The sequence below is a fragment of the Mus musculus genome, chromosome 6, assembly GCF_000001635.26.
Source record: "Mus musculus strain C57BL/6J chromosome 6, GRCm38.p6 C57BL/6J".
NCBI classification, from domain to species: Eukaryota; Metazoa; Chordata; class Mammalia; order Rodentia; family Muridae; genus Mus; species Mus musculus.
In genome coordinates, this window is record NC_000072.6 from 81,470,188 (window position 1) to 81,482,503 (window position 12,316).

Sequence of the window (12,316 nt, forward strand, 5' to 3'; positions counted from 1 at the left end):
ATCCATTTTTTTGTAATGGTAAGAACTTTATTCATTAATTGGAAACACATAAAATTATGAATTGAAAAAATATTTGAGTAGAAATTTGGAGTTAGATTAGATTTTTAAAATCTAATTGAACTAGAGCAACTTACTTTTTAGGGAACATGTAGAAAGGAAAAATGCCTTGACTAAAAATTCCTGATTAATTTTTCTTTTATTGAATCAGTTTTATTTCATAAAATATATTTGGATTACAGTTTCCCCCTCTTCTTACTCCTCTTAGCTCCTCCCCACATCCCTTCCCATCTAGATCCTTTCTGTCTCTTTTTAGAAACCGAAGGAATCTCAGGAATAATAATAAAATAAAATAAATAAAAATTTAAAAATTGGAATATGATAAAACAACCAACCACAAGAAACACATGTAGATACAGAGACACACATGTTTACACACTCAAGAATCCCATAAAATGCCCAAACAGGAATGTTTTTGTTTTAATTTTATTATTTTCTGTGCTTTATTTTTATTGCAAAAATTGTCATAGTGAGTGAGAAACAGTAAGAAATCACAAAAAGTGAGCAACCCATGTAAGTATGCATTTAAAGAGAAAGAAATCAATTATGAAACATGAAAATACCTCAGTGGTCTCCTGGTAACAAAATAATGGTAAATTATTCATTAAAATGTGTGAGATTAAAATGATATCTTTTGATTTAAGAGCTTTAGTAGTTTTAAAGAAAAATTAAAAACTTTTAAATTAGTTTAAATGTAATGCCAGGGAAATCATTTTTTTTTAATCTTTAACAAAATAGGATATAATACTCTTTGGATTGTACAATTGAAAGGTATATAAATAGATGCTCAATGTGAACAATGAGTGGTGAAAAGGATATTTCTCTAACAGAAATGGAAGAGCCCACCTTTATTTTGTTATCAATATGATAAACACATCCTTCAGCAATCTCTGGAGATGTTAACCACCAGATAGTTATGAAAGGAATATTTCCCAAATTGGAATTTTCCATTCTTACTGACATCTTATTTTAAACTGGGACAGCAAATACTTTTACGTTCTTTTGTTCTTTCTCTGTATAATTCAGATAGATGACTCAGAAGTAGGATCTGACCTCTAAACAGATAACAGACACACCCTAGTACTGTCTGCAGATCTTTGCCATTAATTTCCAGCCACCAGAAAATCCGGAACCAAAATTGCCCTTAGTCATTTTATTTAGCCAATTACATCTCCACTTTCCCCTGCTTATTATCATCACATGCATCACAAGACACGACTCTGACGAGTTAGTTACACTGTAATGTGCTAACTAACACCAGTGGAACTACTGGGGAATGCAGGGCTGAGTGTCCCTCATCCCCCATTACAGTCCATCTTCCTACGATCCTGCTGAAGCTCAACTATTTTTCACAAGCACTAAAAACAGAGAGAGACAGGCAGTGTTAATAAACGTGAAACAGCCTCACAAGTGCCTGTCTACCAAGTCCCAACTCAAAGATTCGCATCCCCCTTTCTACCAACTTATTTTTAGAACTGTACTTTTCCAGTGTGCTGTTGGCCAAAGACTGCGAGCAGTGGGGTTCATGCAGCACATGGCAGAGCTAGCCCATCTGTTCAGGTTTCTATCCAACCATGTCATTTTATGAGCTCTCTCTAGGAGGCTTTTGGTTATCCAATTTGTAGTACTCTCTAATATAAACAGCCTGGTATCACTTGAGAAACTCAGCGAGCCAAGCCAAATGATGTGAAATTGCTAACAGCGAGTACATTTAAATTAGAAATGTTTCAAAGTGCATGTGTTATATATAAATCTCTCCTTTTAACATTTTGTGACACAGGTAATGCAGGTTTATAATAGGAAAATTTGTAAATAAGAATAAACAAAGGGAATAAATATATATGTATGTGTGTGTATATATATATATATATATATATATATATATATATATGTTATATTATATATTATTCCTTGGTCCACTTCCTTGGACAAGCATTGCCACCACAGTGGTACATATACTCCCAATTTTATGTACGACTCAATAAAACATACCCTTGCTATACATAATAATTTAAGTAAGTTGATTTTGACCTCACAATCCAAGGAAGATATTTCCTTCCCTAAGTATATACCTGTAACTAAATGTTGAATACATTCATATTGCATCTCTATTCAAGGGATAATGTTTTGAATTTTAAATAAAATGCAAATTGGGTAGCCTTATTAACCTGTACAGGTTATGATCACCCATTCCAGATGAAATTTTTCTCAAGTAAATTTAAATAGGACATCTGCACAAAAACTAAAACTCAAATACCTCAGTCTACCACTGAGAACTATGTGTTAAGTACACATCTCAATTTAAAGATGAGTTAATGAACTGTCATGTGGATACTTGACCACAGCTGATTAGATCAGCCATCTGTCCCTCCCTTAATATGTCCACATATCTGCTTTGGAACACATAAGACCGTGAAAACTCTCCTATCACTGAAGTAGTGGGCTTCAAGTGTGAGAATTCTGAAGGAAGCTCACGTGTCATAAGACAGATTGTGTGGGGGCAGAGGAAACAGATAAGACACATTAGATGGGAAGACCACAAGGCAGGTTTTCTCCTTGAAATGAAGGTTTATTACAGTTGTCTTTGCCTACAGCCACAAGATAGAGACTAAAAGTGCAAGCAGGCCCCGAAGGACCTTATTTCCCATTTCTGTAGCAAACCTCCTCTGCCCAGGCCACACAGATATGAAATTAGTTTCAAAAAAATGTATTAAAAGCTTTTTCCTCTGACAAGAAACATTTAATTAGAGGAGCACAGACAGAATGCCTGCAGCAATCCTCGCTCTAATCTACACAAAGGTCCATTTTTTGATGGAAATATTTGTGTTGATTTCACAGTGACTTCCTGGAAAAACTTGACATATTTCATGGTCATTTCATGGACCGGAAAAAAATGTGCACGCAGTGATTTAATTATGATTTCATAATAAAATCTCGGTTTCCAAAAAGCTGTGTCTGTGTGTCAAGATGGAAGCAGTCTCATGTTTTACGTCAGTGCGATTTACATTTCCAGTAAACAGCTTCCAACAGGAGTGCTCGGGACTACTCCCATTTACCCTTCAAAGCCAGGCTGCCCCACTCAAAGGCATCAGAGGCATGTGCAGGAGGAATTGTGGTAGAGGAAGCAATAGTCACCGTCATCCTCCATTCTCAGTAAATAAAGACAAAAGTGAAGAGGGCTGGGCAGAAATAGCTGAGCCATGGGGCAGGAGAAGTGAGTCAGCAATTAAGAGACTTTGTTACTCTTGTTCACAATCCATACTTGGTTGCCAGCATCCATACTGGGTGTCTCTCAATCTTCTGAACTCCAGAATGAGGGAATTTGATGTCTGTCCTCCACAGACATCTGCACTCACATCCAACCCATCCAACACATACACATAATTTTAAAGAATAATAATTGGCTTCTTGTAATGAAAGAAATCCCTGAGCCCTGAAACAAGAGCTCAAACTCATCCCTCCAGATTTAAGTAGTATTGCCATTCAGACTGCAAACAGGATCATCCTCCATTTTTTTTTCTGAAAATAAAATATAGTGTTCAAAAACTTAAGGCCTGGAGAGATGGTTCAACTGTTAAGAGAACTTGCTGCTCTTCCACACAGCACAAGAAATTCAGGTCCTGCACCTCTATTGAACTGCCTGCTCACAATTGCCTGTAATTCTACTACTGGGAGACCTGATGACTTCTTCTAGCCTCAAGAGACAAATATTTGATAAACATAAATATAAAACAAATCATTAGTAAGAAGAGAAACCATTAAAGGTGATACTTTTTTACCCTATCCAAGACTTCCTTGTAGGGCAGACTCCAGGGCCAAGCCACTAGCATGGACTAGTTTTCCTTAGATCTTAAATACGTGCATCAGTTCTTACAAGCTTGGAAATCCAAATGCAGAAGCAATCACTGGGTGCTTGTACGGTTCCATTCTGCAGATACATTCTGTCGTTAGGTATTTCTATAACAGTTTAGTCTAAAGCACTGGGCTCAAGCATGTCGTATCCATGCTAAAATGAAGGGATAGTTCTCTAATGTGTCAGAGTCCTGTCCCTGCTCAGCAAAGAGTGACACTGGAGAAGGAAGTGAGATTGGCGTTCAAACAAGAGAGTAAAATCCAACCTAACCAAAGAATCTTCCCTGGAAAATGTCAAGCCTGATAGAGAGTGGCTATGCCTTGCCAGGAACTCAAATAAACTCCTAAGTACGGTGCAGTCCCTGTTGGAGCTTGAGACTGCTCTGCTTGCTGCTCAGAAAGTCATCCTGATGCATCTTTCACCAGTCAGATCCTTGATATATAACATTAAGTCAGTAGTGATTTTTATTCTTCTATGGCATAAGCACTCATCACTACAAATGCCCCCCTTTGGCATGGTCTTGCATCATCCTGTAGTTATATGTCTATTGCTTTTAGAAAGTTTTATTTTTCTCCAGTATGTTCTCATTTCCTATTCTCTCTCCTCTCTGATGCACTAGTAGTTTAAGAGCATCACATTTAATATCCACACATTTGTCTATTTTCTCGGATTACTACTGTTTTGACTACTAATTTCATCTTGCTTTGATGTAAAAAAAAATGCATGATGTTTTACACATATTAAATTTGTTAAACTTGTTTGGTGGTCTTGTACATGATCTATGCTCTGGATAATATTCGATGTACATGTAAAGATGGCTATTCTCTGCTGAAGTGATGAATCACTGGTTAAGAGCACTCACTGCTGTCCCAGCAGGTGGGGGTTTGATTGCCAGCACCTCCATGGCAGCTCACATCCATCTGTAACCCCAGTCCCAGGCAATCTGAAACCCTGTTCTTGTGTCTGCCAGAAACATACACACAAAGACATATGTACATACATGCAGGCAAACACCTATCCACAAAAATTAAAATTAAATAAACATAAAATTGCTTAAAAATTGGTACTCTGTGCTATTGAACAGAATGTTCTGTGTGTCTACAGGTCCAGTTCATCTAGAATGAAATTCACACCCAATATATACTCATCTTCTAGGCAGATAATCAACTTACTACTGACAGTAGTAACAGTAGGTTCCCAACTTTATAATATAGCAGTCTGTCTCCAAATTGTTTAGTAATTATGCTATGAGTTTATTTCCCCTGATATTGATTGCATTTAAATTGACAAAGATCTTATCTTTGGGGGGTGAATTTACTCTCATTTGCACTTCCTATGAAGTGGCTTTTGCATTTTATATACTTTGTGAGATAAGCCCTGGGCTGTGATAACAGACTAGTTTTGGTATAGTTCAGTGCCCCTTTACATGAACTATCCCATATCATTCCTCAGTTTTTCTCTTGTGTGCCTTTCCTAGTGAAGCAAGTATCTTGAAAGTAGCATTCAGGAAACTATAAGAAGAAAAAAAAAACCAAGGCTGGTTAACAGACAGGAGGAAATATCAAAGACTAGACAATAAATAAATGCAATTTTTGACAAGAAAAAAGTCAATAAAACTGTGGGTGGTTGGTTTTGAAATAATAAAAAGCAACAGTCCTGCTGGGCAGGGGTGGTGCACACCTTTAATCCCAGCACTCAGGAGGCAGAGGCAGGTGGATTTCTGAGTTCAAGGCCAGCCTGGTCTACAAAGTGAGTTCCAGGACAGCCAGGGCTATACAGAGAAACCCTGTCTCAAAAAACAAAACAAACAAACAAACAAAGCAACAAACCCTTAATTATCTAAAAAAATAAATACAAACTAATAAAATAAATAAGAAATAAATATGTTCTCTTTACCCCAATAACAATATATTATAAAGAATAATAAGAGATTTTCTATGAACAACCAAATGCTAATACATTGGATTATTAGCATACAACTAGACACATACAACCTACCAAACTGAATCTTGAAGTAGAAAATCTGAATTATCAACTAATATTAGCATTGATATAGCAATGAAAAGCCTCTATCACAAAGGACTGTTGAGTTTTTCACAACAATAAAATAGACCACAAATTTTCAAAAAAGACATTAGCAAGACTAGGCTGTGAAAAAGACAAACATCTCTAATCCAAAAGAAAAAAATATATATCCACAGGTCAATAAGCTGAATAAGCCACATTTAATAAAATAGAGGAGAAAATCATAGAATCATTGCAGTCAAGGCAGGGAAAGAAAGTAAGCACATTTGGCACAATCCATTATTGTTCTGTGTTAAAATCTCTCAACAGATCCTGTGTGAAGGAAGTGTACCTAAGCATGAGACCACACAGCTGATGTCCCATTATCAGAGGAGCATTGAAAAGACGCCCTCTAAGGAAAAGGGTACCCACTCTCATTGCTTCTTTTAAAAGTACATATAGGGACTGGAGAGATGGCCCAGCAGTAAGGAGCTGTGGACCTGTGTTCGGTGTCTAAAATCCATATGTAGCATACAACCACTTATAACCAAAATTCCAAGGGATCTAAGGCTTGCTTTTGTCATTCGTAGATACCAGATGCATGTGGTACATATGGGCAACCATCCAAGTACATAAAATAAATTATTTAGTTTTCAAAACTGCAGTGGTAGTTCATAGATAATGCATTCTTTTTTTCTTAATTTACTTTTGAATTAGTTATTTTCTACATTTACATTTCAAATGCTATACCAAAAGTCCACCAGACACTCCCCCCTACTCCCCTACCCACCCAATCCCTTTTGATACATCTGCAGCTAGAGACATGAGCTCCAGGGGTACTGGTTAGTTCATATTGTTGTTCCACCTATAGAGTTGCAGACCCCTTTAGCTCCTTGGGTACATTCTCTAGTTCCTATATTGGGGGCCCCTTGTTCCATCCAATAGCTGACTGTAGGCATCCACTTCTTTATTTGCCAGGCCCCAGCATAGCCTCACAAGAGGCAGCTATATCTGGGTCCTTTCAGCAAAATCTTACTAGTGTATGCAATGGTGTCAGCGTTTGGAGGCTGATTATGGGATGGATCACCGGGTGTGGCAGTCTCTAGATGGTTCATCCTTTTGTCTCAGCTCCAAACTTTGTCTCTCTAACTCCTTCCATGGGTGTTTTGTTCCCAATTCTAAGAAGGGGTGAAGTGTCCACACTTTGGTCTTCGTTCTTCTGGAGTTTCATGTGTTTTGCAAATTGTATCTTGTATCTTGGGTATTCTAAGATTCTGGGCTAACATCCACTTATCAGTGTGTACATATCATGTGAGTTCTTTTGTGATTGGGTTACCTAACTCAAGATGATGCCCTCCAAGTCCATCCATTTGCCTAGGAATTTCATAAATTCATTCTTTTTAATAGCTAAGTAGTACTCCATTGTGTAAATGTGACGCATTTTCTGTATCCATTCCTCTGTTGAGGGACATCTGGGTTTTTTCCAGCTTCTGGCTATTATAAATAAGGCTGCTATGAACATAGTGGAGCATGTGTCCTTATTACCAGTTGGAACATCTTCTGGATATATGCCCAGGAGAAGTATTGCAGGATCCTCTGGTAGTACTGTGACCAATTTTCTGAGGAACCGCCAGACTGATTTCCAGAGTGGTTATACAAGCTTGTAATCGCAACAACAATGGAGGAGTGTTCCTCTTACCCCACATCCTCGCCAGCATCTGCTGTCACCTGAATTTTTGATCTTACCCATTCTGACTGGTGTGAGGTGTAATCTCAGGGTTGTTTTGATTAGCATTTCCCTGATGATTAAGGATGCTGAACATTTTTTTTCAGGTGCTTCTCAGTCATTCGGTATTCCTCAGGTGAGAATTCTTTATTTAGCTCTGAGCCCCATTTCTTTAAATGGGGTTATTTGATTTTCTGGAGTCCACCTTAATCAGTTCTTTATATATATTGAATATTAGTCCCATGTCTGATTTAGGATTGGTAAAAATTCTTTCCCACACTGTTGGCGGTCTTTTTGTCTTATTGAAGGTGTCTTTTGCCTTACAGAAGCTTTGTATTTTATGAGGTCCCATTTGTCAATTCTCGATCTTACAGCACAAGCCATTGCTGTTCTATTCAGGAATTTTTTCCCCTGTGCCCATATCTTCGAGGCTTTCCCCCACTTTCTCCTCTGTAAGTTTCATTGTCTCTGGCTTTATATGGAGTTCCTTGATCCACTTAGACCTTAGTACAAGGAGATAGGAATGGATCAATTTGCATTCTTCTACATGATAACAGCCAGTTGTGCCAGCACCATTTGTTGAAAATGCTGTCTTTTTTTCCACTGGATGGTTTTAGCTCCCTTGTTGAAGATCAAGTGACCATAGGTGTGTGGGTTCATTTCTGGGTCTTCAATTCTATTCCATTGGTCTACTTGTCTGTTGTTATACCAGTACCATGCAGTTTTTATCACAATTGCTCTGTAGTACAGCTTTAGGTCAGGCATGGTGATTCCACCAGAGGTTCTTTATCCTTGAGAAGAGTTTTTGCTAACCTAGGTTTTTTGTTATTCCAGATGAATTTGCAGATTGCCCTTTCTAATTCATTGAAGAATTGAGTTGGAATTTTGATAGGGATGGCATTGAATCTGTAGATTGTTTTTGGCAAGATAGCCATTTTTACAATGTTGATCCTGCCAATCCATGAGCATGGGAGATCTTTCCATCTTCTGAGATCTTCTTTCTTCAGAGACTTGAAGTTCTTATCATACAGATCTTTCACTTCCTTAGTTAGAGTCACACCAAGGTATTTTATATTATTTGTGACTATTGTGAAGGGAGTTGTTTCCTAATTTCTTTCTCAGCCTGTTTTTATCCTTTGTGTAGAGGAAGGCCATTGACTTGTTTGAGTTAATTTTATATCCAGCTACTTCACTGAAGCTTTTTATCAGGTTTAGGAGTTCTCTGGTAGAATTTTTAGGGTCACTTATATATACTATCATATCACCTGCAAATAGAGATATTTTTACTTCTTCCTTTCCATGTTGAATTGAGTCCACTGATATTAAGAGATATTAAGGAAAAGTAATTGTTGCTTCCTATTATTTTTGTTGTTAGATTTGGGATTCTGTTCTTGTGGCTGTCTTCTTTTAGATTTGTTAAAGGATTACTTTCTTGCTTTTTCTAGGGTGTAGTTTCCATCCTTGTGTCATCGTTTTTATGTTGTTGTTTTTTTGTTTTTGTTTTTTGTTTCTTCTGTTGTTATCCTTTGAAGGACTGGATTCATGGAAAGATATTGCCTGAATTTGGTTTTGTCATGGAATACTTTGGTTTCTCCATCTATGGTAATTGAATGTTTGGCGGGGTATAGTAGCCTGGGCTGGCATTTGTGTTCTCTTAGTGTCTGTATAACATCTGTCCAGGATCTTCTGGCTTTCATAGTCTCTGGTGAGAAATCTGGTGTAATTCTAATAGGCCTGCCTTTATATGTTACTTGACCTTTTTCCCTTACTGCTTTTAATATTCTATCTTTATTTAGTGCATTTGTAGTTCTGATTATTATGTGTCAGGAAGAATTTCTTTTCTGGTCCAGTCTACTTGGAGTTCTGTAGGCTTCTTGTATGTTCATGGGCATGTCTTTCTTTAGGTTAGGGAAGTTTTCTTCTATAATTTTGTTGAAGATATTTGCTGGCCCATTAAGTTGAAAATCTTCATTCTTATCTACTCCTATTATCTGTAGGTTTGGTCTTCTCATTGTGTCCTGTATTTACTGGATATTTTGGCTTAGGATCTTTTTGCATTTTGTATTTTCTTTGATTGTTGTGCTGATGTTCTCTATAGAATCTTCTGCACGTGAGATTTTCTCTTCCATCTCTTATATTCTGTTGCTGATGCTCGCATCAATGGTTCCAGATTTCTTTCCTAGGGTTCCTATTTTCAGCATTGCCTCACTTTGGGTTTTCTTTATTGTGTCTACTTCCCTTTTTAGGTCTTGGATGGTTTTATTCAATTCTATCACCTGTTTGGTCATGTTTTTCTGCAATTCTTTAAGGGATTTTTGTGCTTCCTCTTTAAGGTCTTTTACCTGTTTAGCAGTGTTCTCCTGTATTTCTTTAAATGAGTTATTAAATTCCTTCTTGATGTCCTCTACCATCATCATGAGATATGCTTTTAAATCTGGGTCTAGCTTTTCGGGTTGTTGGGGTGCCCAGGACTGGCTGAGGTTGGAGTACTGGGTTCTGATGATGGTGAGTGGTCTTGGTTTCTATTAGTAAGATTCTTACCTTTGCCTTTTGCCAGCTGGTAATCTCTGGAATTAGTTGTTATAGTTGTCTTTGGTTAGAGCTTGTTTCTCCTGTGATTCTGTTAGCCTCTATCAGCAGACATGGGAGGCTAGCTCTCTCCTGAGTTTCAGTGGTCAGAATACTCTCTGCAGTCAAGCTCTCCTCTTGCAGGGAAGGTGCACAGATATCTGGTGTTCTGACCTGCCTCCTGGCAGAAGATGAAGGCCCTAAACAGGGCCTGTCTCAGAAGCTGTGTCGATTCTGCCTTTCCCAGAATCTGTGTAACTTCTGTAGTCCACACTCTTACCTGTGCAGTCTAGTCTCTGAGGGGTCCTGGAATCAAGATGACTCCCCCAGGTGCTCTGGCAAAGCCCTCCAGGCAGGGCAGACACCTCTCCTCCAGCAGGAAAGGTGCCTGGAAGTCTGGAGCCCGAAACAGGGTCTGCCCCAGAATCTGTGTGTCTTCCACCTGTCCCAGAAGTTGTTAGCTTCTGTATTCCACACTCTCACCTGCGCAGACTAGTCTCGGCGGGATCAGGGAACCTAGATGGCTCCCCAAGGTTGATAATGCATTCTTTTAAAGATGAAAATCAATACAGGAAAAAGAAATATTAGATGTTTTGGTTTTTTTTTTCAGCATTTCTTTTTTTTAATTAAGTATTTTCTTCATTTACATTTCAAATGCTATCCCAAAAGTCCCCCATAACCCCCCCACTGCCCTACCCAACCACTCCCACTTCTTGGCCCTGGCATTCCCCTGTACTGAGGCATATAAAGTTTGCAAGACCAAGGGGCCTCTCTTCCCACTGATGGCTGACTAGGCCATCTTCTTCTACATACAGCTAGAGACATGAGCTCCAGGGGTACTGGTTAGTTCATATTGTTATTCCACCTATAGGGTTGCAGACCCCTTTAGCTCTTTGGGTACTTTCTCTAACTTTTCCATTGAGGGCCCCTTGTTCCATCCAATAGCTGACTGTGAGCATCCACTTCTGTATTTGCCAGGCACCGGAATAGCCTCACAAGAAACAGCTATATCAGGGTCCTTTTAGCAAAATCTTGCTGGCATATTCTATGGTGTCAGCGTTTGGAGGCTGATTATGGGATGGATCCCTGGGTGTGACAGTCTCTAGATGGTCCATCCTTTCATCTCAGCTACAAAATTTTTCTCTGTAACTCCTTCCATGGGTGTTTTGTTCCCAATTCTAAGAAGGGGCAAAGTGTCCACACTTTGGTCTTCGTTCTTCTTGAATTTCATGCGTTTAGCAAATTGTATCTTATATCTTGGGTGTTCTAAGTTTCTGGGCTAATATCCACTTATCAGTGAGTACATATTGTGCGAGTTCTTTTGTGATTGGGTTACCTCACTCAGGATGATGCCCTCCAGGTCCATCCATTTGACTAGGAATTTCATAAATCCATTCTTTTTAATAGCTGAGTAGTACTCCATTGTGTAAATGTACCACATTTTCTGTATCCATTCCTCTGTTGAGGGGCACTTGTGTTCTTTCCAGCTTCTGGCTATTATAAATAAGGCTGCTATGAACATAGTGGAGCATGTGTCCTTCTTACCAGTTGGAACATGTTCTGGATATATGCCCATATGCGGGGAGAAGAGACAACTATTCTATGTGTTTGTAGATAGGCAAGGCACTAGCAGAATTGATGAAAACAGAAGTCTCTCTCTCTCTTGCTATACTGCCCAGGGTAGGTCCATCTAGTCTCACTAGAGTGTGGCTATGATCCTCCATCCTATCATTGCCATAATTGGATATGTGAAATTTTACATATTCCTAGGAGGTAAATATTTTTAGATGATATTTTACCTTTCATCCAATGAAAGAGATGAACCTGTGCTGTGAGTGTCAGAGTGGTAGATCTCCAAAGCTGGATGACTAAACCAGAAAAAGGCATAACTCCTAGAGGATATAATACTGGACTTGGCTTCAAATTGAATTAACAAATACATATGCCACTTTGGATGGATATTTATGTGAATGTTAAGATTTAAAAATAGATGGGAAAGGAAAGGACACAGCAAACTCATGATAGTTTTCATCTGACAGAAAGGAAAGTGTTGTTAAGCTGGTTTAAAGGTGATTTTCCAGTACAACGTTAGATCTTAAAACCCAGTG